The following is a 26,395-nucleotide window of genomic DNA, read 5'->3' as shown; positions in this document are numbered from 1 at the left end:
AAACAGGATCCTGTATTTGCGGTCCCACAAAGATAGGTTGGATACTGGTACTTCTGCCATGTGTCAGTATAGCCACAGGAGCACAGAGGTTTCAGCTGGAAGATTCTGTAGCCACCTGGGAAATGCCTGAAGGAAAATAAATGTCCTGACAGCCTAGCAGTAGCCAAACCATTTGACAATGTGTCACTCTTCAATGTGGTTTTATTTTCTTTTTTTTGATGTCTAGGTTTTGTTCTAAGCTCTGGAGGTATGAATTCTTCTTGGTGCTTTTCTAATGGGGTATGTTCCTACATTATGGTAATCAAAGAAGTTTTCCTATGGTATCAGTGATTGCAGAGGGTCCGGAGCAGGGATGTAGGTGAAGGCAAACCATCACTCTTGATTACTTTTCAGGTCTTGCCATTCTTTACCATTCCCTGTCCCATTCTCAGATTTTCAAATGATGCATACCAGCTGCTTACAAAAATCTAAGGAGCCTGAATTTAGAAATTCCCCTTGTGTGGGTTCAGTTGTAGAGTGATTATAGGGTGAGGCCCATTGAGAAATGGCAGTCTGAGAATTTCCTAAACTCTGACAATGTTATGAGTTTCAGTCTAGTAACAATTTTCTTGCTATCTGGTTCAAAAGAAAATATGAACTCATGCAGTGGCTACCTTAGGCTTTGCAGGCCTGCATGCCTTGATTAACCAGTCATTAGGAGCACTTTTATATGCTATTTAGCTGAAATCCCTCAGGTCAATATGTATAACTTCAGTGGCACCATGAATCAATAGGTTTGACATGAGAGATATAAGAAGTTACTTTCTTAATCCCATAATATACAGTTGGCATCAAAATGTTGATATTTTTCATTTCTTATATTGGGGCAGGAGTTTCTCAGGATAGTTTTTCCGAAGTAAATATTTTCAAATGAGAAAACCCACAGTGTATCACATTGTGTATGTATAAGTACTCAATTTTTCACTAGCAATGAAGAAAACAGAGTGACTAGGGAAACCATTGGGGATTGCTGGAAGTTGTTTTTTTTTTTTTTAAATTGGGTTGTTTATTTGGTTACTTATATATAGATTTATGTGCTTGTCATTAAGCACCAAAGTAAAAAATCTTGGCCTTGGGTAGTTTGTGATTTCTTCTATTTATCTTGATTAGTGGATGACTGCAAATCCCTTACAAGGAAGTGAAGAAAATGTTCATTCTTTTCACTAGTGAAAAGGAAATATTTGAATTAAAAGCCTGATGATTAAAGGGTTTTATTAGTTTTAAAAGTGAAACAGTACCTCAGAGGTTCAGGGGAGAAAAGTAGGGAAAAGAAAAGAAAAGAAAAGAAAAGAAAAGAAAAGAAAAGAAAAGAAAAGAAAAGAAAAGAAAAGAAAAGAAAAGAAAAGAAAAGAAAAGAAAAGAAAAGAAAAGAAAAGAAAAGAAAAGAAAAGAAAAAGAAAAAGAAAAGAAAAGAAAAAAGAGAGGAAAAGGTAGGAAGAGAAATCTGAGAATTGTAAAATGAGATTAATGACAGTATTTCGCATTTCAGGTTTATGTTTGATCATGAATTAAAGGCTTTGGAATCAAAAGAATCTGCCTTCTTTTCATTGCCAATTAGTTTTATTTTTAATTCTAAATGCTATGGCAGATTCCTGATCAGCATTCAGGCATAATATTTAACAAGACAAATCAGGTTTTCTGAAAAGTTGTGTGCAGAACTATAATACCTCCTGTTTCTCAGTCATGGTCTTTGTTATGTATAAAATTTCTCCAATTGACTGAAATGCAAAACAGGGACACCTGTTAGATCACATTTCTGAGGTGTACTGAATGCCATTGAAGCTTATTGACTCCTTGAATCACCACCTCATGCAAACACACCTCAAAAGATCAAAAAGCTGCAGATTAAGTAACAGTTCATTGAAAAACATGCACTCTGCTGCACCAATAGATTTATTTGATAGGATGATTGTCTATGCTATACATTTATTTAAATACAAATAACAGAGTATTAACACAGTATCTTTGCTCTTACTCTAATAGAGGATAAGTGGTGCTTTTGCAATAGTATTTATTCATTAAATGCTCAGGAAAGGTGATCTATTTTGCCACTGCATTAAGTTGTAACAATAATATAGTCCTCAGGTATTAATTCTGCGGTCCTATCTGCTAAAAAGCATAATTTCTAGGCCATTAAATAAAATATGTAAAACATTGAATGGCTTTGAATATCTGATTAAAAGCCATTCAGCCCCATATTCCATTGAGGTGAAATGACATCCTATCATCCCTCTATCAGAATAAAACACAGCTACTCAGTCTGCATGTGCTGTGCTGAAAAAATTGCAGCAGGACCCGTTTGATCAGTGAAGCAAGAGAGAAAGGACCATGATAAAGTCTTGATCTTTGTCTGAACCCTGAAACTATACTGGCTAAATGATCTTGTCAGCAGTATGTAGAGGTCCTAGTAAGAGAGAAGTATATCAGATGTTATGGAGAGGAATAAATAAATAAATATAAACCCTGTGATATTGACTTACTTGCTTCTGCCAATTGGCACTTGTCAGGTGACAACCTTGCTGAAGATGCAACAAAAAAAAAAAAGCAATGCTGGTAAGAAAAGAAAAGAAATGTTAAGAGAGATGATATTTTTTCAAGTGACTTGAGTGCTTCACAGTAAGACTTTAAGAACCCTCTGGTCTTTCCAGCCTGTTAGCAAGTAAGTTTAATTGCTGATAGTCAATCAAATGATGAATTGAGACAAAATTTATTGTACCTTTTATCTCTGAGGCCGTGATCTTTCTGAGAGGATCTGCAGATGGCTGCCATTTGTCTAGACAGATGAACTAATTTACAGGAAAAGGAGAGGTAGAGACACACAGACTGACATTTCTACTATGTGGTTTGAAGCTACAGTGTAAAGCCCATGGTCTCTACTGTCCTTGGCATGCTCATCTGCGAAGGTGAGTAAAACACTAAATGGATCCAGAGGAAAAATTACTGCCAAGGACAGTAAGGACATAGACTATGTTCTGTGAATCCATGTCTACGCAGAGATAAAAAGAGGATGAATGCCAGGGTATTGCTGACATACCATGTCATGATAATCACCTTTGAAAGTGAATTAATTGGCAGCAGACTCACTTTGAAGGGTTCTTTGAAGGGCTGGGTATGAATCAGGAGCATGTGGGTGGCAGTCTGTGGGTGTCTGTTGGCAATTCTTGGCAGCATGTGGGTTCTCTGGGGCACAGCTGAGTGGAAAACAGACCTTTCTCAGGTAAAGATGGAGAAAGGACATTCAGAGAGAACGAGTGGAGGTGGGGAACCTAAGGAAAGGGTAGGAAAAAGATGGAGGGAGAGGTATTGCAGAAGGGTTGAGGAGGGAGGTAGGACCAGTGCTAACTTAATATGCAGGTAGTCTTAAGCCTTGTAAATGAGAGCTAGGCAAGAAATTTATAATAATTTAATTGAGGGAATAACAGTGATCATCCAGGAGATCTGGCATATACCAATTAGATTGAACAGAGCAAGGAGGAAATGTTTATAAGAACACTACCCAAATGCTTCCTAAATTTAAGGGAGATGCACAAGAAGAAAAATATTTGCAATGACTTCTCTGAAACATTAGCAATGTTCTGCCAGGTCATTTCTGCACTGTCCAGAGCTCTGAGTCCTTTACTTGTTTCTCCATTCAGTCTTTTCCTTTCCATTTATTAGCAGTTTTTGACCTGAGGGTGCAGGTTTTATTCAAGTAGATTTCTCTTTCAGTCCCAAATTAGTGAGAGTTTTGCCTAAGTAATGGCTGAAGTATTTGGTTCTTCAAGCTATTATTTCAGTATTGTAAAGCTATTATTCATAAGTACTCAATTTGTGTGTGTATCTGATGTTCCCTACCTGAATTTAAAAAAGGACACTGCAAAAAAATGTAAGATAAATCTTGGAGCACTGTCCCTGAGCAGTACTTTATAAGAAATAATTTCTACTGATGAACAAAGTATAATGAATTTGAAAGTAATTTCTAATGTTTATAAAAGTTGTAATGTCAGTCAAGAGAATTGTGTTTAATTGAGCAAAAATGTTTTGGTTTTTAGTAGTTTTACAGTGATAGAAAATTCAAAAAGTAGTACTTTAAATTCTGAACAGGTATATTCAGACTTTTTCTGTTATAAAAGGTATAAATGCTGAAGACATCTGAAGTGACTTTTGTTGGGTTTCTACAAAAATCAGAACATTTTTGAACTCTTTATCATTGTGATGTGAAGGAAGTTTTTCTTTGCTTTGCTTTGCTTTGCTTTGCTCTGCTCTGCTCTTGGATGTCTACATTTCTGCTGCCCTTAGCATGTGAAGCTCTCCTCATGACTGTGTCTTTTGCTGAACTTTACAACTATGCCCCTGGCATCAAAATAGGTTTTAGATTTTCCTCTGACTCTCTGACAGCAAATATTCTTCTATGCTCACCTGATATCAACGAGGTGAATATCTCTCCATGGGTTGTACAGTTCATCACAGTCTCTCCAATTTAGAATGAATTTTTTCTTTTAACTTTTTATTTTATGATTACTTTGTTCTGTTATTTTTTATTCACTTAATCCCAACTTTCTCATAGTTATGTTCATTTACCTTAAACCTGAGTTAACTTTCCTCTATCTTAAGAGGTACCTTAAGTACCTCTGTACTAGCTTTAGAAATTAAAAAAAGCCCTGTGATGTTACATGTGCTGTGTGATTTGTCCTACATTCTTGCAACCTGTATTTTTTTTAAAATCAACTGAAGACTATTTTGGCTTTAGATTCCTGTTCTTAAAGAGAAGTGAATCTGCATTCTGGCTCAGAATCTCATTTCTAGGAGCAGAGACTTTGTTTACTCACTTATTTATTTTCATTGTTTGGTACCATCTGGAGATGACTTATTTTGTGGGAAAATTAAAAAAATATCAAACTTTGCAATGGCAGAGGACCCCATGAACTTCAATTACTATCCAAAATATGTTGAGAGCTAATAAAAGCAGACAACATGCCATTCCTTGATGATATCTCTCCTCTTCACACATTCTTTCAGTGCTCCGAGGCAGAGCTCTTGGGCCTGATGAAATGAGTCCTTCATTGTCACAAGCCACAACAGAATACTGTTCTGGAACACATGCCCCTGAAACATATTTCATGCCTCATCTGTTACCTAAATGAGATGTGAAAATGTTTCACACCTCGTTTACTTTTTCGAGGTTTTAACAGAACAGAATAGATGAAGTTCCACTGAAAGTAAAGAAATGAGGTCACCAACCCCCTTCTCTCTCCTCGTATTGCATCCACATGGCCTGATCCTTTCAGTTCACTAAACTGGAAATGAATCTATTTCTCTGAAGTAAGTTACTGCAAAAAGCTAGCATCCCACAGTATATGGCAGTCATTGGCATTTTACATTTTACATGTAAGCTGTCCATGCCGAAAAAAAGTAAGCTATGCATTTGCATGAGATATTTGAACCCAGAATGATTTCTCCTGCACTAAGCAGAATATAATCAAGGTGAATAAACAGGAAAATTGACTAAACTGATATGGGAATAATACCATAAAAAAGGCAATGAGAAATCTGTGCACGTCTGCTACCCCCTCCTTGGCTCTTGCAGCAGAAAACTGCCAGGAGTGTGCCCAAGTTGTTGAGGCCAGCTGAAAGTCAAAGCAGTTCCATGGCTCTGGAAATCCTGGGTGCTAGTCCAGATTGGTTTCCGAAGAACTGCAGGGATTTAAACTACAATGCCTGGGTCCTTTCTGCCTTTTATTTTGCACCAGCAGAGAAAAAAAAATCTTCCTTTAAAAAAAAATTTTAAATGTTGAACCTTTTTGTAAGCACCTGTGTAACAGAGGACATTGAAGGTCCAAGAATGTAGTGACACAAATTCAGCCACTTCTGTTCTTTCATCAACTGAGCTCCTGATGTTGAAAAGAGTGGAAATACAAATTTTACAAGGTGCCATCTCCATCTGCTGTTTCAGAAGACACAAACTGAAAATACTAACTTTCTTTGCAGGGGAACCCTTGTTTTTCTTCTAGTGCTCCATTTTTTATGTTTTGAGGACGCATTGGCTGGACTTCACCTCATGTAACTCTGAGAGTATGAAATAGCCATTTACATCTGAGCAGTCAGCCTTGACTGCTGCTGTGAATGGAAAGAGACCACATTTGAATATCATGGCATTCTCATAGAAGACTGAGCAGGGTGTAAAGCATAAGAGGCAAGAGCGTTGTACTTTCTGTGTCTACAAAGGAAATCTAAGTTGCATGTGTGTATACTGATGTTAGGTGACATTAATCCCTCTCCTTTACCTTCTAATGTAAGGAAGACAATTAGGATAAAGGAGAAAATTCTTATATTATTCTCAGATGAGGCCATACACACTTTTTTAGCATGCTGCACCAGAGATGCTAACGGTTCTCATTTCATTTGATATCTACGGGAAAGGCAGATGAGGGATGCCAGTGCATAAGCAAAGAAGCAAACAAACCAAAGGTGTCTTGGTTCCCACCTTATGACAACAGAAATATTATTGGCCAAGTGGAAAAAGACAAAATCTTTTGGGGAAGAAGTGCTGTTTCCAAGCTTTATAAGATGAATCACAAAGATTAAGAATGAATGAACTAGAGAATAAAAAATACTGGCTGTGTTTGCAAAAATAGCAAGAGGGAATGTAGTAGACCTGGTGGAGATATGTGAAAATAATGTGCTGAAATGCTTGTCTTACAAGGCTCTCGGGTTAAATCATTATAAGAGCATGAAGATTTAATGAGTAGGTTTCTTTTAATGGCTGTCTCTTTGGCTCAGTTCTGTCTGGTGCTGCGGCCCCTCAGGCACCACTGGAGGAGGTGCTTAGAGTGATTCACAGGATCCCTCTGTGTTCAGGTGTAATGAAACAGGGAAAATTGTCTGGTTTTCTCCATTGTTCAAGCATGTACCAAGAAAGAGTGTTAATATTTTTTTCTCTCTGCTCAATATTTTCTGTTTTTCTGTTATTATGTGTACCTGTTTTTTCTGCAGCTTGCAGGCAGGGCCAGTTTGTGAGGTGTGTGTCCTGTGCTACAAGGCACCTATATACTTGAATTAACACAGCTCAAAGCCGACTTGAAGTACCTTTCTCTTGTGTGGGCAAGTGTTTTGGCTGTTTCACTTGGGAGCAGCACCATGCTGACAAAATACCCTCCCCTTATTTTACAGCTTGCCACACCATTTTGAAGTTCAGTAAAATCTCAGCTCACTGCTTTTTCTGCCACTGTAATGCTAAAAGTGCCAGGTGTATATTTTGATTCCCATTTTTGTTGTATTTTGCTTTGCTTTCACTTTGTTCTGGCTACAGCTTGTTGGAGGATTTAAGCCATGATTCCACCCTTGCTTTTGCTCTGCAAGGAAACCTTTGTGGGAAATACCCTTGGAACACAATGTTTCTTCAATTCATATCTGGAAACACTGAAAAGAAGCAGTATACTCATTGATGAGGAAAAATGTCTCCAAGGCTAAATTACTGTGTGTGAATGAACTGGAAATATTTACAGTGAACCCTGCCAGATATGAGTAATTAGGTGCAGTGCCTAGTTTTAGATTTTAGAAATTGTCACTATTTTGGTTCCTGGGCAGAAACACCAATTTCAAGTAGTGGTTTTGGTTTAACAATTTGAAATTTCCTTGCTGTGAGACAGGATTAGGAGGAAAGCAAAACAGGCTCAACTTTAAATGACACAAAGAAAAACTCTATTACTAGAAATTGTAAGAAAAAAAAATAATAAAATACAGAATAAAACTTTTAAAACACTTCTCCCCCACAACTTCTTTTCTTCCACACTAACAACGTACAGCAAACCAATGAGTCAGTTTACCATTAAAAAAAAGTCTTTCACCAATTCACTTGGGAGACTTCTCTCTAAAAATCTGAGACTGATTGGTCCTTGTCAGGTCCAAGGGAGTCTGCCCAGGTCTGGGGAGGGAAAATTTCAGGAAATTTTTACAAACCACCACAGAAATTTGACCGACTTTAAAAGTACTAAGAAAATTTATTCACTAACTCCTGGAAATCCTGTATTTGAAGTTGTTTCAGGTCAAAGTAAATGGGGCAAGCAGTTAAATGGGGCAAGTGACATTTTCCCTGGCTTGGCAGCAAAGTCCTACTAGTGATCTAAATTGTAAAGCTCAATGAAAGAACTTCACTGAGCATATTTGTCAGGTTAATGTAAAGGTCAGAAGTAAGTCTCCTTAAAGGGTTCATGTTGATCTGTGGTAAAAAGTTTCTTGGCTTTAGCTGTGCAGTTTCTAGTGCTGGTCTAAAATCTGCCAGGCCTCTGTTGCTTGTAAGTGAAAGAGGGTTTGCATAGGAACTGTCCATACTCTGAGCTTCTAAGCAATTAAAATAACCAGACTTGAGATCTAGTCATATCTACTGAAAAAAAAAAACTACATGAAGGTCTCTTGGAGCAGTCTTGGACCACCACAGCTCTATCACAGGCTAGGCTGATATTGCCACAAATGCTAAACTAGCAGCTCCTTTGGAGCAGAAGAGAGGGGAGAAAAGAATGGTAAGGGGAAAAATACAGGAGAGAACTTCTCCTAAGTGGATAACAGGATAAATGAAAAAGTGGAGATGTAAAAAAGTTTTAAAAGGATAATGGGAAACCCTGTTGCTTAACTAAGGCCAAATAATTCTGATTTTACCTAGCAAAGCACCACTTCTCTGTAATAATGACTTTTTTTTGTGCAAACTTCAGCATTGGAAAGATGTGTTGTTTCTCAAATGGCTAAAACTGTAGTAAGACCCTTTTGTGACATACAGACTCCTATGACAAATGTTACATCTGATGTGAAGCAGAAGAATCCTGAACTCTAACTCACCTGGCTAGTATTCAGTTTCTCTTGCTTAGATTAGCTTTTTCAAAGAAACTGTTGGGTAGTTGATTTGGGAAGGGTTTCCTGTTGTTCTGCAAAATGTTAATGGCATATGGCAGTGCTGCTAGAAAATACCTCTTAGGTTCCATTTATATTCTACTCTAACACGGGTAGAAGTTGTGCTACCTAGGAGGGAGAGGGGAGAAGGGAGAAAACTTGTAAATACATGGATATTTACAAAATTTGGATTCTTTTTCAACCAATCTGAAACTTCATGATCTCACTCTAAAGGTTATGTAGTGAAAACCTAGTGAAAGTCAGGGGCCTGAAGAAATGTTTTGTTATTTTCCATCTGTCCATTTCTCAGCAACTGTGTCTTGTGTAGGCAGATCTCCAACTAAATTGTGAAATGTTGCATCCATCATTGCGGCATTTACTGTTTAGACAAATAATCTTAAGGTGCCAGAATATTCAACACTGGAGCCCTTAGTGAAAATATAGTGTGCTCCATCAAGAACTTGGCTGTTCTTAGATGTCGAGTGTTTTTCAGAAAAACAGTGCTTTTTTTTGGCTTTATTTAGAAGAACTTGGAAGTGTCGACAATTTATTCACAGTGTGAGACAAACAGACATTAATAGAATTTTAATAGAGACCTTTCCACAAGATTTGAAGGTTTTTTTAACTGAGTGTTTTGTATGTTCCTGTTAATACTGGGAGAGTGAAAAACGCAAGCGTCATAGTACAAGTGTGGAAACAACTTGCCGGAGACAGCAAGAAAGAAGAAAGTAAGGAGTCAGTTTCAGCTGGACAGTACTAGAGGCTCTGTCATCACCAAAGCCAAGGCAATTATTTCCAGATTTCCTTACAAATTATCTTGTAATGTGAACAGACTTGGGGACTTGAAATGTATCTTTTACTTGAAGGCAAAAAGGACTTTCTTGTTTTGGGTTCATCTTGTGTCTCTCTTTGAGAAGTTATTTCTCAGTTCTGCCCTTTTTATATATGTATTTCAGAACAGCTGCTACCTGCTAGTACTTCCTTAAAAGCCTATGCTTTTAAATACTCAGAGGCACAGTTTCAGGCCTCTGCTTCCCATCCTTATACCTCAGTGACCTTAATAATGCCTCTGCCTACTGAAGTGATAAAGAGGGGATGTACTTCTGTTGGGCCCTGCTCTCTGAAGTACTGAAGGTTTCATTTTGTTAGTGAGAAAATCCTTACTATGAACTCTTTCATCTCTGACTGCGTGCTTTGTTACTATACTGTAATCTATTTGCACTAACGCTAGCTCTAATGCCATCTTTTTGAAGGGAGGGCATAATGTGTCTATGGAAGGCAGCTTCCCAAAGACTGAATGTCTTTCCCTGGCAAAAGACCCCTACATTAGTGGACAAGAGCATAAAGGCTGGCTGTCACCAAGTGTGTAGTACCAACCATCTGAATGCATTAAGGGTGCTTGTGACTTCAACTGTGTTAGTCCATAGATCAGCTTTATAATTATTGATTTCAGTTTCAACACAGCATATTGCTGAAGGGCAGAACTTCAGATGCAGTTAATTCCGCAATGAACGCTGATAACTCCATCCCTTTCTGCCTTTATAGTGTCAGAAACATTACCTGCTCTTAATGTAGAGTATGGCTCACTCATATTTCCTTGGCTCTCTGTGGTTAATTTAGACAGTTTGGTGGCTTTCACCCAGTCCTTTGCTTGAGGAGTGAGCACTTGTAAAGGTGTAAGATGCTGGGGATGATGTGGGTGGGTGCTTTTTCAGGGTCCCAGAAAAAAAAAACAGATTGGTGGTAGTGATTTGGTGGGATGTCTTCATATAGGACTAATTAACATAAATCTTAGTGTGTATCAAAACAAAGAATATAACTGTAGACAGTTTTTTTTCCTCAGTCCCAGTAAAGATTTCTCACATGTGGCACTGCCACTTACACTTGCCCTGTTAGACTTGAGCTTTCAGTATGGAGACTACAGGGAATCAAAGCCTAAAACCCTTTCTCTTACATAAGGCTTTTAAAGGAGCTTAGGTTCAACTAAATAGTAATGATACTGAAAATAGTTTTCTAACCTCTTCAGGAAGCCAACTAAATTTCTAGGTTTAATTCAGAAAAGGGCTTTGCTGAAGTCAATAGAAAAAAATTAAGATTCCTCCCTCCAGCATCCAAGGGCCTCAGGGTATGAAGCCATCACTGCAAAATACCGTGGTGATTCCTTAAAAGGAAAGCCCAACACAGCAGCTCCATTTTGGTTTGCTCTAACAGCTTGTGTTCTTAGGAGCAGCTTCCATTTGAGTTTTTTTAACTTTTATCTTGGAGGGCAGGGCAGGTTCACTGCTCACATCTATCAGGAGCTGCTGCCGAAAGTACAGTTCAGTTTGATTCCTGACACCGCACACAAGCAAAAGAGGAAAAAAGTATGAGGGAACCTGTGTTTGCGGAAACCCTTCTTCCCTCTCCCTCTCCTATTTTATTACTTTCACTCTATACAATGGCAGCTTGTTCTGCCACGATTTCAGCCTGTGAAATAGCTGACTAGTTTTATGCGTATTCACCTGCATCAGGACAACAGAAACAATACTATATTTGAGCTGCATCTTGGGGGAAATGCACTGCAATCACAAGAGACACCAGACAGATCCCTTTTCCCCATTAGACTCTAAGAAGCACTCCTGCACCTGCTCATGCTATCAAACACCCATTATCCCCTGGCAGTGTGTGAGATGCAGCTTCTTTCCCCCAGTCTTCAGTGCCTCCATCTCTTACCCACTAGTTCCATTTATTATGCAAGCCTCATGGGTAACTGCCCAGTCTTTCCAACCTCCTGTGTGCATGTTCTTACCCTTAAGATTTAATTCTGAAAGCACTTTAAAAAATAATTTTCTCCTCCTGCTTTTCTCCCTTTTATTTCTTTTTCTATGAGTGTGTCTCATATGCTGAATATTAAACAGGGAAAAAAAGATGTATATCATCTGGAGCACAGGTGCACCTACCAGGCAGTGAGCAAAAACAAAACAATTCATTTAAAGGGTTTTGATTCACTATTGTCTGCTCATACTTTATTCGACAGCCTGATATGAGACCTTCAGTCTGCCCACGCCTGCATGCAGCTTAGAATGGAGATGTTTTCTTGGCTCCTCCATGTTGTAAATTTTTTGCCATGGCTCCACTTGAAGTTGCATGGCATGGGTGCTTTGCTAAGTATACTTAAGTGGGGGAGGATAGGGAGGGGATGAGAGGAGAGTGAGGAGTGAAAACTGAAAAGAAAATAAAAGAAAAAACATGAAATGAAAAGAGTATCTCAAATATTTATAAGTTTATTTATTTCCCGAGTTTTCTAGTTTAACTCCTATTGCCCATAGGCAAAGTTTCCATTCCTTTTTCGGGTCTGTGGTTTTTGGTGTGTGTTGGACAATCCTTTGTCTAGCAGGACATGAGAGCAGAGATTGCCTCTGGGTGACTTTGGCTGGAGGACTGAATGGAAAGAACAGGAAAGCAACCTTTCTGTAGCAATCTTTTATTTTAACTTATCACCTTAAGTTTTGGGGTTTTTTTTTGAGGAATAAGTGGTTAGTCAAGTTCCCCTAATATTTTATTCTGTTCTGGTTAGAGTAGGCAGCAAAAATTACTCTCACATGGCTTAGGGGTGGAGCTGCCTCTCCTGGTTTGGCTCTGGCTTGCTGCATGTCCTTGTAAGGTCACTTCACTCCACGTGCTTTTTCTTTCCTTTCTTTGTCTCCTAAGACTTTAAGCTCTTCTTGAGTCAAAATCTTGTCTTTGATGTGTTTATTTTATATCTTCCATGCAGGAGTTGCTGAACTCTGTGGCAGTGGTGGCATGTGGGTGGAATCTTCTCACTCTTGTCTCACCTGATAGAGAAGGAGATGGGATGTGACTTGTCCTGATACCCATGTCTGTGGCCTCACCCCATTTTACTGTAAATCCATGGCTGGATTCAGTTCATTTGTTTTACTTTGCTGCTGGAGCTAGAGAGGAGCACTCCCCACTTCTGGCCCTTTTTAGGATCCTGTAAGTGCACACTGGAGAAATGGAGAGTTAGAAGTGCGGTGACTCTCATGTTATTTCTGCTGTAGCTCTGCCACTGCAGACTGTGAAAAAATGTGTATATAGGGAAAAAAACACCCAGCATCAGGTTATATATTTATGGACTATGAGTTAGCTCTTACTCTCAGGAGGAAGATCTTGGAGTTTTGACAGATCCTTCAAATCCTAAGTTTTGGGTTTTTTAGTGGAAAACCGGTTAAAATGTTAGGAATTGCCAGGAAAGGATGAAAGAACAAAGCAGAAAATAACCTTGGCTCATTCCTGTCCTTAATACTATATGCATTTCTCATTTCCTTGTCTCAGGAAGAATGTAGTGAAACTAGAAAGGATTCAAAGGCAATGGGGGTGGGCAAAGACAACTAAATAAACTAGGACTCTTCAGTCTGGAAAAGACATGGTAAAATCCTGAAAGGCACTAAGTAAAACCTATAGGAATTGATTGTGTGTTGTTTGTGCCAGTGGGAGACGTAAAAGTGCATGAGATATAAAGGCTCAAGAGAGCAAGGCTCAAACCAAACAAAAAGCAATGGGGGTTGCTCATGCAGTGGGCACATCTGTGCAGCTCTGCCCCAGAGTTCCAAGGGAAACAGCATACATTTATCCAGTCTGTTACTTGCTGTGGCTTCAAGATGGTTAAAGCATTTCACGATAAAGAAGATAATGGCCATGGAAGGAGCCTAAGATCTGTGAATCTTGGACAGATTCTGAGTGATCACTTTCCCTGAGGACTGCTGGAAAGAGCACTAGTTGGAGTGAGTGGTGATACCTAGCCCTTTTATCAAAACCTTCAAACTTAAGGTTAAGGATATTCAATAGTTAAGGGAACTTTAACGTAGGAAATTTTCCTACGGCAGGAAGAGGATTCAGTGAGGAATAAAAGACAGAGTGGCATATTAGGATAGAAAAAGAAAACCAGAGAGAGGCTTCTATGTGTATTAACAAGTTGTGTTAATAGAGGTTTTGCCATACTGCCTGGCAGTACAGTGACTCACATGTTTCATAATCTGCTGTGCCAGACATGGACCTGGCTCATGGCCATCTCTGAGCCAGGAGAGATACACTGGTTTGGAAAGGCACGTAATGAATGGGCTATTAGGGGAAAATCACAATCCATTTGCAAAGAAAGATTAAAAGCACAGTAAAACCTTGGATTTGGCTGAACTCAAGTGACCAAGAGAAAAGCAGAAAACTGTTTCCTCTAAAAAGAATTAATTCCCTTCAGTGGGGATGTCCATCCCTGCCAGTGTTTAAGGCCAGGTTGGATGGGGCTCTGAGTCTAGTGAAAGATGTCCCTGCCCATGGCAGGGGTGTTGGAACTAGATGAACTTTAAGGTTCCTTAAAAGCAAAGCCATTCTATGATTCCTTGATGGCACATGGAGGACATCAAGAAGTTTTCCTAAAATGGTGGGTCAAAAATGGAGGAGTGTGGAGTGCAGACTACCTACTTTTAGGTGTCTTTGGTGGGTTAAATGAGAAAATGATCAAAGAAAAAATCCTTAATTAAAACCATCCTGTTAATGGAAAGAGCATACCTAGTTGACAATGGTTGTGCAGTATAACCCTAAAAGAAATAGCAGAAGCCACAGTTCAAGAGAGTAAGAGCTGATAAGGTGTCCTAGTTTGAAAGAGAGGTGTTTGCTAAGAAATGCAGAAGCCTCTCTTTGAACTGAAAAATGTGATCCCTCCTCCCTACAAATTATTATAATTTTGGAATTAAGGGAGCTCTCAGGCAAAGATACAGGGATAGGAATAACAGTTCTTTACTAATATATCTAACAAGACAAACAAAAACAACAGCTATGAAATTAGTCACAAACAGAACAGTAACTCAGTCCCAGTCCTTTCTGGCTGCAGGCACCTTTTCCCTGAGCTGCAGTTCCCGGTGCTGGGGGCGGGCAGGTCCCGCAGAGCCGCAGGAGGGCTGGGGGTGATGGCAGCACTGTCCCATGTGGGAGAGAGAGACGGAGAGAGCCCTCCGCTCACGGTGTGGGTCCTGGTGCTCAGCAGAGTGCTGGATGATGGCAGATTAAAGCGATAAGGCATCAGTGCAGGGTCCGACAGCAGTGAGGATGGCTCCTGGCACTGTGATGGCAGGGATGGGGTTGAGGTGGTGATCATCCTTCTCGTCCGAACTCCGCGGGTGAAATGGGCCGAGTCAGTGCCTTCAGTCTCCTCTTCTGGCTGTTTGAATCTCGCGGGGTTTCCCTCTTCCCTCCCCTCCCCCTTGCCACTAGGGCCCAGTCAACAGGTATCTTAGCATGACAATGAGGAAAATTCCACAGAGGGAAAAGGGAAAGAACCAACCCCCACCATAAGGTATTCTGAAGGATAAAGTTCTGGAAAAATAACGCTGGGTTAAAATGTGCTTGAACTATAGAAAGCACCCAGGTTGGAACTGGAAGAAAATATATAGTCACCATATGTATAGTTTAATTCATAAAGACCTCATGGTGAGCCACATGACTAATTACCTCTGACCCTGGTCCTGTGTTTGTAGAGATGCAGCCACTGAGACTGAGATGGGTGTATGGGTTGCCATGTTGATTTATGCCTGCAGTTATCAGGTTATTGTGATCACGTTTCAGTGTGCTTTTGTTTGACAAATTTTTCAGCAATTCCAGACAAGCAAGATCTGAACTAGCTATGTCAGTGCAAAGCTCGTATATCCACATGAGGGCCCTCAGGAAAGGTGAACGTGATTTTAAACTGTGTCTGTTCCCCTGCATTAAGTATTGAAGAAAGTGTTGGTATTTCAGTTTAAAGAAGTTTTATTTCAGACCTCCTCCTAGAAAAAGAGGAGCTGCATTTTTATCCAGGAAGTCTATAATTGTGGTCAGGAAAAAATCCCAAAGGATCCCTGTTGTGAGAAGGCCTTTACAGCCTTTAAAGAAATCAAATAATTTGTTCTTGCATATTCAGTATGTGAGAGCTTGCCCTTCTGTTCTACTTTCCAAGCATCTACACAGGACGAATAGAAAAGAATAATCACATAATTCTGGGTGAAAAGAAGAACATATACCTTTCCATTTCTGTTCTCTGTCTTGATCCCACTGTGCATGGTGGGGAAATTGACAGCTCCAGGCACTTGACCAACTGTGTTTACTGAGCCCTGCTTAATCAGCTTGATAACAATTGCTAATTCAGAGTTGAACAGATTTATCTATATAACTTAGTCTTTTTTGTGTGCAATAACCTTTCTGCATGAGCTGCTTTTCCAAGATGGTTGGTGAAATGAAGTTGGATGACATTTTATTTATACATCTGCTACTACTATTTTTATTTACTTGAGCTGCTAAATTTTTGTGCAGCTTACAATACACACAGTGTTTTATTGGAGATTTGAAGAAAAAATGTCATGTCTATGGAGTTAAGCAGAGAAGAAGAGGGAGCCAGTGGACATTCTTCCAGATTCATAAGGAAGAAATTGAATGATTTGCATAACTTCAGAAGATACATGTGCCAATGCAAAGCATGAATTTTCAGACTGTCTTTCTGAAACCTGCCCAGAGCCACTGTCACTTTCCAGTTTTGAAATCTGCCTGCTTGGAATAGAAGCACATAAATCTCTAATGCTTGTGATGATACATGCTAAGTGTATTTCAATGGAGTTTGCTGTAATGACTGATTTTCACAAATCAGCTGTGGCACTGGACTATAAGTCTGCCACCTAAAAGCATGGTTACCTGGAAAATGCTGGTAGTGGAATGTGCCAGAATTTTATATTTCTGACATTGGTATAATCCAATTATGATGAGATTATTTTGGACATTTAAGCAAGAGAATGGGACAGAATTCTCTTTTGTGACTGTTTTACAACTGATAAATTGAACTTCTGTACCATAAGAAAACTGTATCTATACTAGAAAGCTTCCCAAATGCCCACATGCATCACAGAAATGGTAGACACTCTGTTCAAAGAGAAGTGCTCTTGTTAAAAAAAAATAAAAGATTAGTATCTGGTAAAACACCAGATACAGATTTATTTTAAATGTTACAAAGGGATTTATTCTTGTACTGGAATTGTCAGAAGGTACTACTTTGCTGCTGAGCAGTGGAGCATTGTATGACAAAACAGACATGATAAAAGAAATGATTTCTTATTCCAGCAGATTTCTAGCTCTCTAGAAATACTAGCCAGTGATATCTAGAAAAATCATTGGAGCTGCTTGAGAACAGCTGGTTAGACCTGGAAAGAACTGAATAGATATAATCCACCTATTTGACTGCTGGAGACCGAGTCCAGGGAGGAGATATTGATGGCCTTTTAAGAACAACAAATATAAGGCAGTGAGTGCATGGTGATTTGAAAAAGAACGGAGTGATGTTTTTGAAATTGACCCTTCCTCAGTGACATAAGACCGGATGGCCATTACGGAAGCAGAAATAGCTGATGGAATTTTAGAAAATGAACTCACGCAGAACACATTCTGATTCTTTTGATGAATGTTGTTCAAAGATGGAGGAAAGTGTTTAATAGGATCTGTTCTCTGGGCATTTGTGTGGTTCAGTGAGTCCATATAGAAAACACACAAGGAAAGAGAGACATGGTATAGACTGCAAGGGCTGCTGGAAATGCCCTCTTGCCATGTGGTTGCAATGAGACTACTTGCAGGGAATAAATGGTAGTACTAGAGCATTTTCACAGCTTATGGACCATGCATTGTTGTCAGCACTGTGTGAAGATGAAGAAAATCCTGGAGAACTGGTCTAACTCTTGAAGTTTACCAGGGGATACTAATAAAAACTGCTGAGAGATGCAAAGTAGATCTAAGGCAAACAGTTTTTCAAGAACATAGCAACAAGACCCACACCTAGTAACTTTTCTTTTCAACAGGTCAATAAAGTAAAGCTTAAATAGATCCTTGTACAAATATTATGAGAAAAATAAGCACATTAAAGAGAAAAGTTTTCAGTGCTGTACAGGAGTTCCTATGTAACATGCTGACCAAAAAGGACTGTGCGGAAATTGAACTCAAACTATCTCAGAACCAAGAATAAGCAACATGTGTTTAGTGATTCAGATGATGACTGCACATCAGTTTTAACACACAAAATAATAAAACTATTGATTCTAAGGAGGAGAACAATGTGCACTGTCATATCAACAGAGATTCTGAAAAGTAGAATTATGATACTATAAATTTGAGAAACAGTTTATTCAGAGAGGTTTACAGCCAGTCTACATGCTTTCATTGACAAAAAGCAAGTACTCACATTTCTAACATTTGAAAAATTATTTTTGTTTTTAATTCCTTAATTGCTGTAGGAATTTAGGTTCAAGAACACATATGAAAAGTATCATAACACAAAATAGATTTATTAGCATTTAGGAAGATACTGCAGTTAAGAATATAATCACATGCACAATGAGCAAAGATTATTATAATTATTGTGACCCTATGGACAGAGACGTCTGAAAAATAAAATTAAGGGAAAAATCTCTGGTGACAATAATAATAAAATTCATTTTTGTGTTTCTTTGAATTTTACGAGAACTTGGGGTAATCCAGAAAGTTCTCAGGGCTTATTGTGAGACATGGTAAAACTGCGTTGGGGGTTAAGTTTCGTTTTCCTTATTACCTGTAGAATTTTTCACATTGAGGTGCTAAAAAGCACTAATAGTTAAGTACTTGAGACAGAAAAAGGGGAACCCCTCTGATTTTTAAGAGTTTTTCTCAGAAGAACAGAGACATCGCAAAATTAAAATCAAGTAAAAAGAGAGTGAGGGGCAGTTGGTAGCCCTCTCCCTCGCTCTCGGATTCGGAGGAGGATGGTTGCAGCTAGCACCGCCTTAACTCAGCTGGGAGCTGCCCCTTCTTCTTCTGCTGGACCCCGCACCCCTGCCCTGCCAGCACACCCTGCTGCTTCAGCTTGCTGTTTCCAAAACTACTACTAGCGCACCAGGACTGACACTGCCCCAGAGTTCGTAAAGCAAAGCCTCCCTTTTTCCCTCCCTTCCCATCTGGGAAACAGCTGCCATTACCGTGTGCTTCCTGAGCTCGCCCCCTGCAGCCGTGTAGGGATCATCGTACCTGCCCTGCCCACCGGGAGCCTGCCAGCGTTCCCTGCCGGCTGTGACTGTAACTGCACCAAAGGGAAAGTGTCCACCGCCAAGACAACTGTTACTAAGTCCCTAGTTCTGTTTGTAATTAATTCCATAGCTGTTGTTTTGTTTGCCTTATTATACATACTACTAAAGAACTGTTATTCCTATTCTCATATCTTTACCAAAAAGCCCCTTAATTTCAAAATCATGATAATTAGAGAGAAGGGGTTTACATTCTCCAATCCAGAAAAAGTTCCTGTCTTCCCTAACAAACAGCTGTCTTTCAAACCAAAACCGACTGTTACAGGCTGGAGCTGCGTAAAAGTTTTAATAAAGTGGCAAGGTATTACTGGCTAGAGTTGAAGTAAAATAGAAATCAGGTAAGACTTTGATCAAAGGAAAAGTATTGTGCAACCAGAATAATTTTGTGTGACTTGGGATGGGATAAAACATATTTTTTAAAATATTGTTCTATTTTGTAAAATTTTATACTTCTGCTGTTAAATATTATCAGCTTTTAAAAAGAGTATGCAGCATTAAAGTGCCAATCCTAACTTTTAATGAGAGAATTATATGGGAAGTGTTTTGTCTTTCTTGTCTCCCTGTCTCCCCCCTGAAGTGATGAAACACAGAACAGGAGACAGCAGCTGAGGCAGCCAGTTGATAGGAAGCCCTTCACATGCCTCTTCTGCTGAAGGTAATTCTTTGTCACCTTTGATCACAGGGAGGAAGTGGACAGAAAAAAAAGTTGAGTCCTGCCTGCATGTGGCTGGGGTGCTGGTTTGTAGTGTTCCTACAAATTCTTTGATTTCTAGGCAAGGTGTCTCTCCATTGTGCCTCCTCTGCCTGGTTGCTCTGGTCTCCCTGGTGGACACCACCTTTGTTGCCATGTGTTAGAAATTGCTTCACCTTCTCATCAGAGAGAAACTCTAAAATAAATGAACTTGAGATCTGCAGAGGGGCTTGTTAAAATGAAGGGTGCTGGCAGCTGGCCTGCTGGGCAGTGAGGGGAGTGTAGCTGGGGCCTGCTATAGTGTCGTGCTGTGCTGCCCACTACCTGCAAGGACAGGTGGTAATGCAACTGGTCAGTTATGGAAATGAAGAGTGAGAGATAGGTCTTCGGTGAAATTCAAGGGTCCTTTATTACTCATGATGGTGACAGCACGGACACTCCCGAATGTAGGCAAACAAAGACCGCAATGGGTCACAATGGGGGACAACAAATTATATAGACTAAGGAAGGAACTTTCTAGAAACCTTATAACCAATAATGGACATACCGCATATTAACATAATAGATGTACACCATATTAATTTAATAACCCCGTGATCTTTTGCAAATGAACTGTAACTCTTCATAATTTGAAACAATGTCTCTGAATTTAGGGTGAGGTTCTCCAGGACCTGTGGCTGACCTTGGCTAAGGCCTGCTCACTGGCTGGACTAGGCCACTGGATATCCACACTAGAGGAGCAGGGGCATAGAGTAGATTGGGAGTGCAGGAATGACTGGGGCCTCTGCTGGCCTTCCACTGTGGCCTCTGCTGGCCTTCCACTGTGGCCAGGCTCAGCAAACCATATTGAGCAGTTAGGCAGACTGATGGGGTGAGCTGTCTGCTCTTTCACATTCGGGATTATATGCTGTCTTGGTTTAGTCTTTGTTTCCTGGCCGACGCACCAGAAATGTTATAGTTTGGGTTTGCCAATTTTAAATATATTTACCTTTTGTTGTGAAATAGAATTAGGAGTAAAAGTAAAGCAGGATTAAAACTTAACAGGATAAAGAAAAACTTTATTAATAACACTAAGAAAAATAATAATAAATTCAGAGCAGATCTTCAGACCACTTCCTTCTTCCTCTTTTTCATACCTTAACAACATAGAGAGACACTTCAGTCAATTCCTTGCTTTAATCTTTTCAGTTCACTTTAAGGAGAGGAGTTTCTTTCTTCAAGCTATAAGGATTTTTTTTCAAGAGAGGAAATAACCAGTTCTATCCTGACTCCACTTTTCCATGAATAAGAGCCGACCAGGATCTGCTATCATGAAACTCCTCCCACTTCACAGCCTTCGCAGAGCTGAGTTGTGGGCCATGTTAAAAAGTCATGGGGTATTACTTTTAAGGATGAGCTACTCAAAGGCAAAAGTTCTCTTCAGCTCACTTCTCTGGGTTCATACATTATTCCCTTTTTTTTTCCTCGGGGCAAAGGATTCTTCAAACACATTACACCTTGCTCCACCCCCCCATGTCTCTCTTTTTTTCATTGTTTAAAGGAATTTTTTCATGTAGTACAGTCCACCCCTATAACTTACAAAAAGATTTTTCAGCCAACCTTCATGGCACCTCCTCATTCTCCTTCCATCTAGAAACTTAGCTTTTACTCCATTCACTTTGGTGTATCCTTTCTGTTCTTCTCCCTCTCACCCAAGGAAAGATGAAAGCCTGTAAGTCTTATCTGAGAATTGGGAAAAAAAATAAAATCTCACACAGAAGTTGCAGGAGTTGGGCCAGGCTACGCTGGAGCTGTGTCAGGATCTCAGGTCACCCAGGCCATGCTGGAGGGGCAGGACGAAAAGTTCAAGCCTCTGGTTCTGTGGCTGCCCTCTGGCACTGACTGCACCCAGTTCCAGCTGCAGGTCGGGGATTTTCCCTTTTCCTTTCCCAGCAAGCAAAGGCATGGGGGGGGGGGCCTCTCCCGAACCGGGCCCGGCTGCCTCCCCCCAGGCTGTGAGGGCGGCTGGGCGGGCTTGGCCACCCCAGGGCGGCTCCGAGCTGGTAGCAGAGCAGGGCCCCGTGGAGCCACGGCCACACCAGGGGAGGTCAAAGATCTTAGCAATGGGCTTTGCTTCTTTTTAGTTATCAGGGCCCCTGGTTAAAACGGGGCCCAGCAGCCTCCCAAGCCCACCCCTGCCTGGCCCGGGCTGCATTGAAAGCGGGCCCAGGCCAGGTCGGTGTTACCTTGTGAAAGGCTGGAAATTCAAGGGAGCTTTCCTGGGGTTTGCTTGCTTCAAATGTGATTCACAGAGCGAACCGACTTTTCCAATTGATTTCTCAGGCTGTCAACAACTAAACCAGCCTCCAATTGGTCCCATCAATTCACAGAGGAAGTTCTCATGGAGAAAAATTTCCTAATGTACCCTCCCCTCAGGGAAAAACCAGCACATGTGCCTAATTGTGTTCTGGGATTTTTCTGCAGTGATGCAGTGATATCCTTGAAAGGTGGCCATCACTAAAGTAAGGGGAGTTGTGCTCCAGAAATAAGATCCCTAAAATGGGAGCATAAGGATGTATATCTTTACTTGCATGTATGTTTCTGTTTTACAGAGCTGCAAGAAATTATTTTCCTTCCTTTCAGAGATTCACAGAATCATTTAGGCTGAAAAAGACCTTCAAGACCACTGAAGACCACACTTTGACCAATCACCACCTTATCAATTAGGCCATAGGACTGAATTCCACTCCAGTTGTTTCTTGAACACCTCTAGGGATGGTGATTGGGTGGTCAAATAGTTCACACAAACCCAGGAGACAGGCCAGAGCTAGATGATTTAGATGTGGAGGTTTCGAAAGTTCCAAAAATCAAAATTTTCAGGAGATCTGGGCTTAAGTTTCAGTTTATTAGGAAAATAAAGTTCGGCTGGAAAAACTCCACATGGGGATCCATTTCGCAGCTTCAAATGTGTGCAGTGGGAAACAGTTTTGGTGTCAGATTTTATCTCTTTAATTCTAGCAAAACTGGATTTCATTTTTATTTTAGTTGCACAAGAGGAAATTTAAAATACCTCTGAACTAGCTGGCACAACAGTGCTGCTGTTTCCAAAGTCTGTTCTGAGTTCATCTGCCAAATGCAGTTTTGCATTGAGTTCCAGGTAAAATATCAAAACACATTTTTCCTCATGAAGCTCCTTATTATGCTTTAAATGTTTGGAGAGAAATACATGTGCAGCTGAGTGATTGATAACTGGATTGATGGAAAATCATTTCTGTCAACATATCTTTAAAATTTTAAGAACATCTTCTTCTTCAGAAAGTTTTAGGGTCAGGATGGAAAATGAAGGTGTAAAACAAATGAACACTGTATTATCCTTTGTGTGGCTAGTTAGACCTGCCTTCTGTCTTTCTGTTTGCAGGCTGAGGTGTGCACCTTCTCTCGTTCTCCTTGTACAAGCAGGGGACCTACATAAAAACTTTCCTTTCTGAAAAGCCATCACAAAGAAGGGCATCTACGTGCAAACTCCTATGTGGTGGTTTCTGGCAGCTTCCTTATTGTGTAAACCTTCTGATTTACTCATACATTTAATTTCTCAGTGGAGCACTTGGGCCAAATCCTCAGGTGGTGTAAATCAAGCTGATGCCATTAACAATGCTGAGTTCAGCAAAGCTGTTCGGATTTGAACAGCTGAAGATCTGACCACTATTAAAAGCAGTTTTCTCATCTCTGATTTCCTGGACATTATTGTAACCTATTGCTTAGAAACAGAGATAAATAAATAAATAAATAAATAAATAAATAAATAAATAAATAAATAAATGCACAAATACAATAATGTTATTGGATGTGGCTCTGTTTCTGTGGAAACTTGATCTTTTTCTTATCCAGTTCTTTTTTTCTCTGTTAGTGAGTTTAACCTCTCTATCTGTCTATTAAAACTCCTCCTCATTAAGCACAAGGTTGCAGAGTTTTTGCAAGAAAATGTAAGCAGAGAAATACCAGCTTTTTCATCTGTTTGGTGAATTTTAATAGAAAGCATCTGAGCTGTAAGGGAAAAATGTGGAGAAGGGTGAAGGTAGTAGGAAATGTAATCGTATTAAAAATAAAACTATGAAGCAGTTTGGCTAATGAGTCTGTAAATTGGTAGCAGGCATGCTACCCATAAAATCTGTATTTTTTTCCTGTATTTGTTCCACTCCACATTGCATTAAGAGATGCTCTGTCACTTAGGTGTACAACAGGGCATAGCTTGGAGTAATATGACATTATATTATTTACATAATGGTATGTGACCAATAACATTTAAAAGCAGACTTTGCTGGCCAAATGGCTTGATGGGTTGGTGTTGGAGAGGAAGCTGGATATTGTGACAGCTCTCTGTCTCTTTCTCATTTTAATTTCTGAGTCACTTTCTTAGCCATGGTGACAGGGTTTCACATTGAGAACTGCCAATAAAGGATTAAATTATTTTCTGAAAGCCTCCTGCTAATTAATTTGTAGTCTGAAATGCACCTTGATGACAATGGAGGTTTTCACACTGTTCCTGAGTGCTTTCTACTAGGCTAGCTTGCTCTTTCTATTGTAATTTTGGACATGGCTTTTGTCCTGTCCACACTCTTGGTCCTATTGAAGTGATTTTTTTTTTTTAATGTAGTGATCTCACACAGCATTGGAAGCAGTGACATTGTTATTCTCTCCCCCTCTGTTTTTTTTTGGTTGCTGAAAAATGTAGTGTATTTCAGTACTATGGTGCTGGACTTTCACAAAGGACAGGAGTGCAAGAGCCCTAGTGAAGAGATATTACAGAAGATTGAAGAAATGTTCTACATTTTTTTACCCATGGCAGCCAGTATTACTTAAGAACATCTGTAAATACATCGTTGCAGTAAGCTCCAGGCTGTTACTGATCTCAGTATAGTCCTGTTGGTCCTGCCAAAGCTGTGATTTGTTTTCTGTAGAGAAGACTCAATTTTTCTGTAATGAAGGGTCAAGCAGATTGACCATAGGGGACATCAGAGGGCATGAAAGCTCGATGAAAGCACCACATAGGTGAAAATTTTTTTAATTGTTTTTTTTAATTTAAAAAAATTATTTTTTTTTCTGAAGGAACATTAGTCAAATTTATGTGCTGTATATAAATAATCATAATGAATTTTTATAAGAGCAGTATAGCTCTTATATCTGAGAGAAAGACTTACACTTCAATGGAAGAAACATGGTCTTTTTTTCCTCTACCTTTCATGCTCAAATCAACTGTAATTCCTCCTTTACTCTGCCTGATTTCAGGACATTACTTCCAGGGAAGTTTAACCCAGTCATGTCTGAAAATGCATTTATCAGAGCAGAGTGGTTCAACAACATTTCCAGAGCTTCATGCTTGCACTGCCTCCCCTGTGATAGCAAGGAAGAGCAGCTGACTTCTCTTCCACATTACTGCTGCTGCTCTCTTCCCTTGGCCATATCTCTTTCAGTGTCCTGTGAGCCTGGTTGCCAGGAGGGAGCCAAGGCCAAACAGAGAGATGGCCACATTCCTGACTCAAGGAGCAGTTGTGAAACTGGTTTATGTGTTGTAAAGGTGTTAATCAGGCAATACAGCCACTTTTCTCACCCAGAGTATTCAGCAGAGCTTTGTGTCAGAGCAGAGAGATGTAAAACTAACTGAGCATGTTGTGTTTGTTCCGGGTTTGTTCAGCCATGTTGCATATGCTTTGCAGCCTTGCAGGAGCCATTTGAAGCAACCAGGTTGGATTTTCAGAAAGTCTTCCATCCTATTGCTCAGTCACTAGTCACTTATCAGGGTGTGCAGCCCAGAGAAGGTGTTAATATCTGATTATTGAGAGATGCTTCTGCCCAAATTAAGGTGCAAATGAGACTTTATGCCAAAGTCAATAGTACAAGTTTATTTAACAGTGAATGCGAGGTAGAGAGAAAAAAAGTAGAAAAGAGGAGTGGAGGGGGAGACGGAAGGAGAGATATAGTCACCACCCGTGGACCCAGTGGCCTCCTGTTAATCCTTCTTCACCATGGGCTTCTTGGTGGTGGAAGTCCGAGATTGTTCAAAACTTTTCATTATATGTACATTTTTACAAAAAAGGAATTAATGCTCCTTGGCTATACAGTTCTCTTATTCTACTGGTTAAATGCTTCCATTGCTTATAATGCAGTTTAGGCCAATGCTCTGTCTTTCTCTTCTCTTGAGTGGGTGGGTTGTGAGTTGGTGCCAGGGTTACCTTTTATTCAGCCCGGGCTGACTCCAGCACAGCTGCTGAGTTGGCTTTACTTGCGGATCCTTCATGTCCATTTTCAGTGATACACTTCCCTCCCAGCTTTGTTAACCTCTCTAGGCCTGAAATAACACTTGGACAAAAACTTGGGGTGATCTTTGTTTGACCAGTGATACGTGTATGAGCAGTTGCTGTCCCACATAATTTACCACAGCAGGAACCCTCGCCTGGATGCATTACTCAGGACGTGCCAGACCCAGCCAAGCCTGCTGCCATTCTGTGGCTCCATTCTGTGCTTCTGTCGTGGCAGAGTCCTTCTGTGGTAACAATGCTTGAGACAGACAACTCTGATCTCCAGTTCTGTCTTATACCATGCAGTGGCTCAAACACTGTTTTCCAGGGACTTTTCCCCAGTTCATATTGGTTGTCCAGGGATGTGGTGAAGGTAGTGGGCAGTAGGACAAAAGACTGAAATAGCAGAAACAATAAAACAAGTAATC

Source organism: Cinclus cinclus, chromosome 1 (genome assembly GCF_963662255.1).
Source record: "Cinclus cinclus chromosome 1, bCinCin1.1, whole genome shotgun sequence".
In the NCBI taxonomy this organism is placed as follows: Eukaryota; Metazoa; Chordata; class Aves; order Passeriformes; family Cinclidae; genus Cinclus; species Cinclus cinclus.
This window is presented reverse-complemented; position numbering follows the sequence as displayed.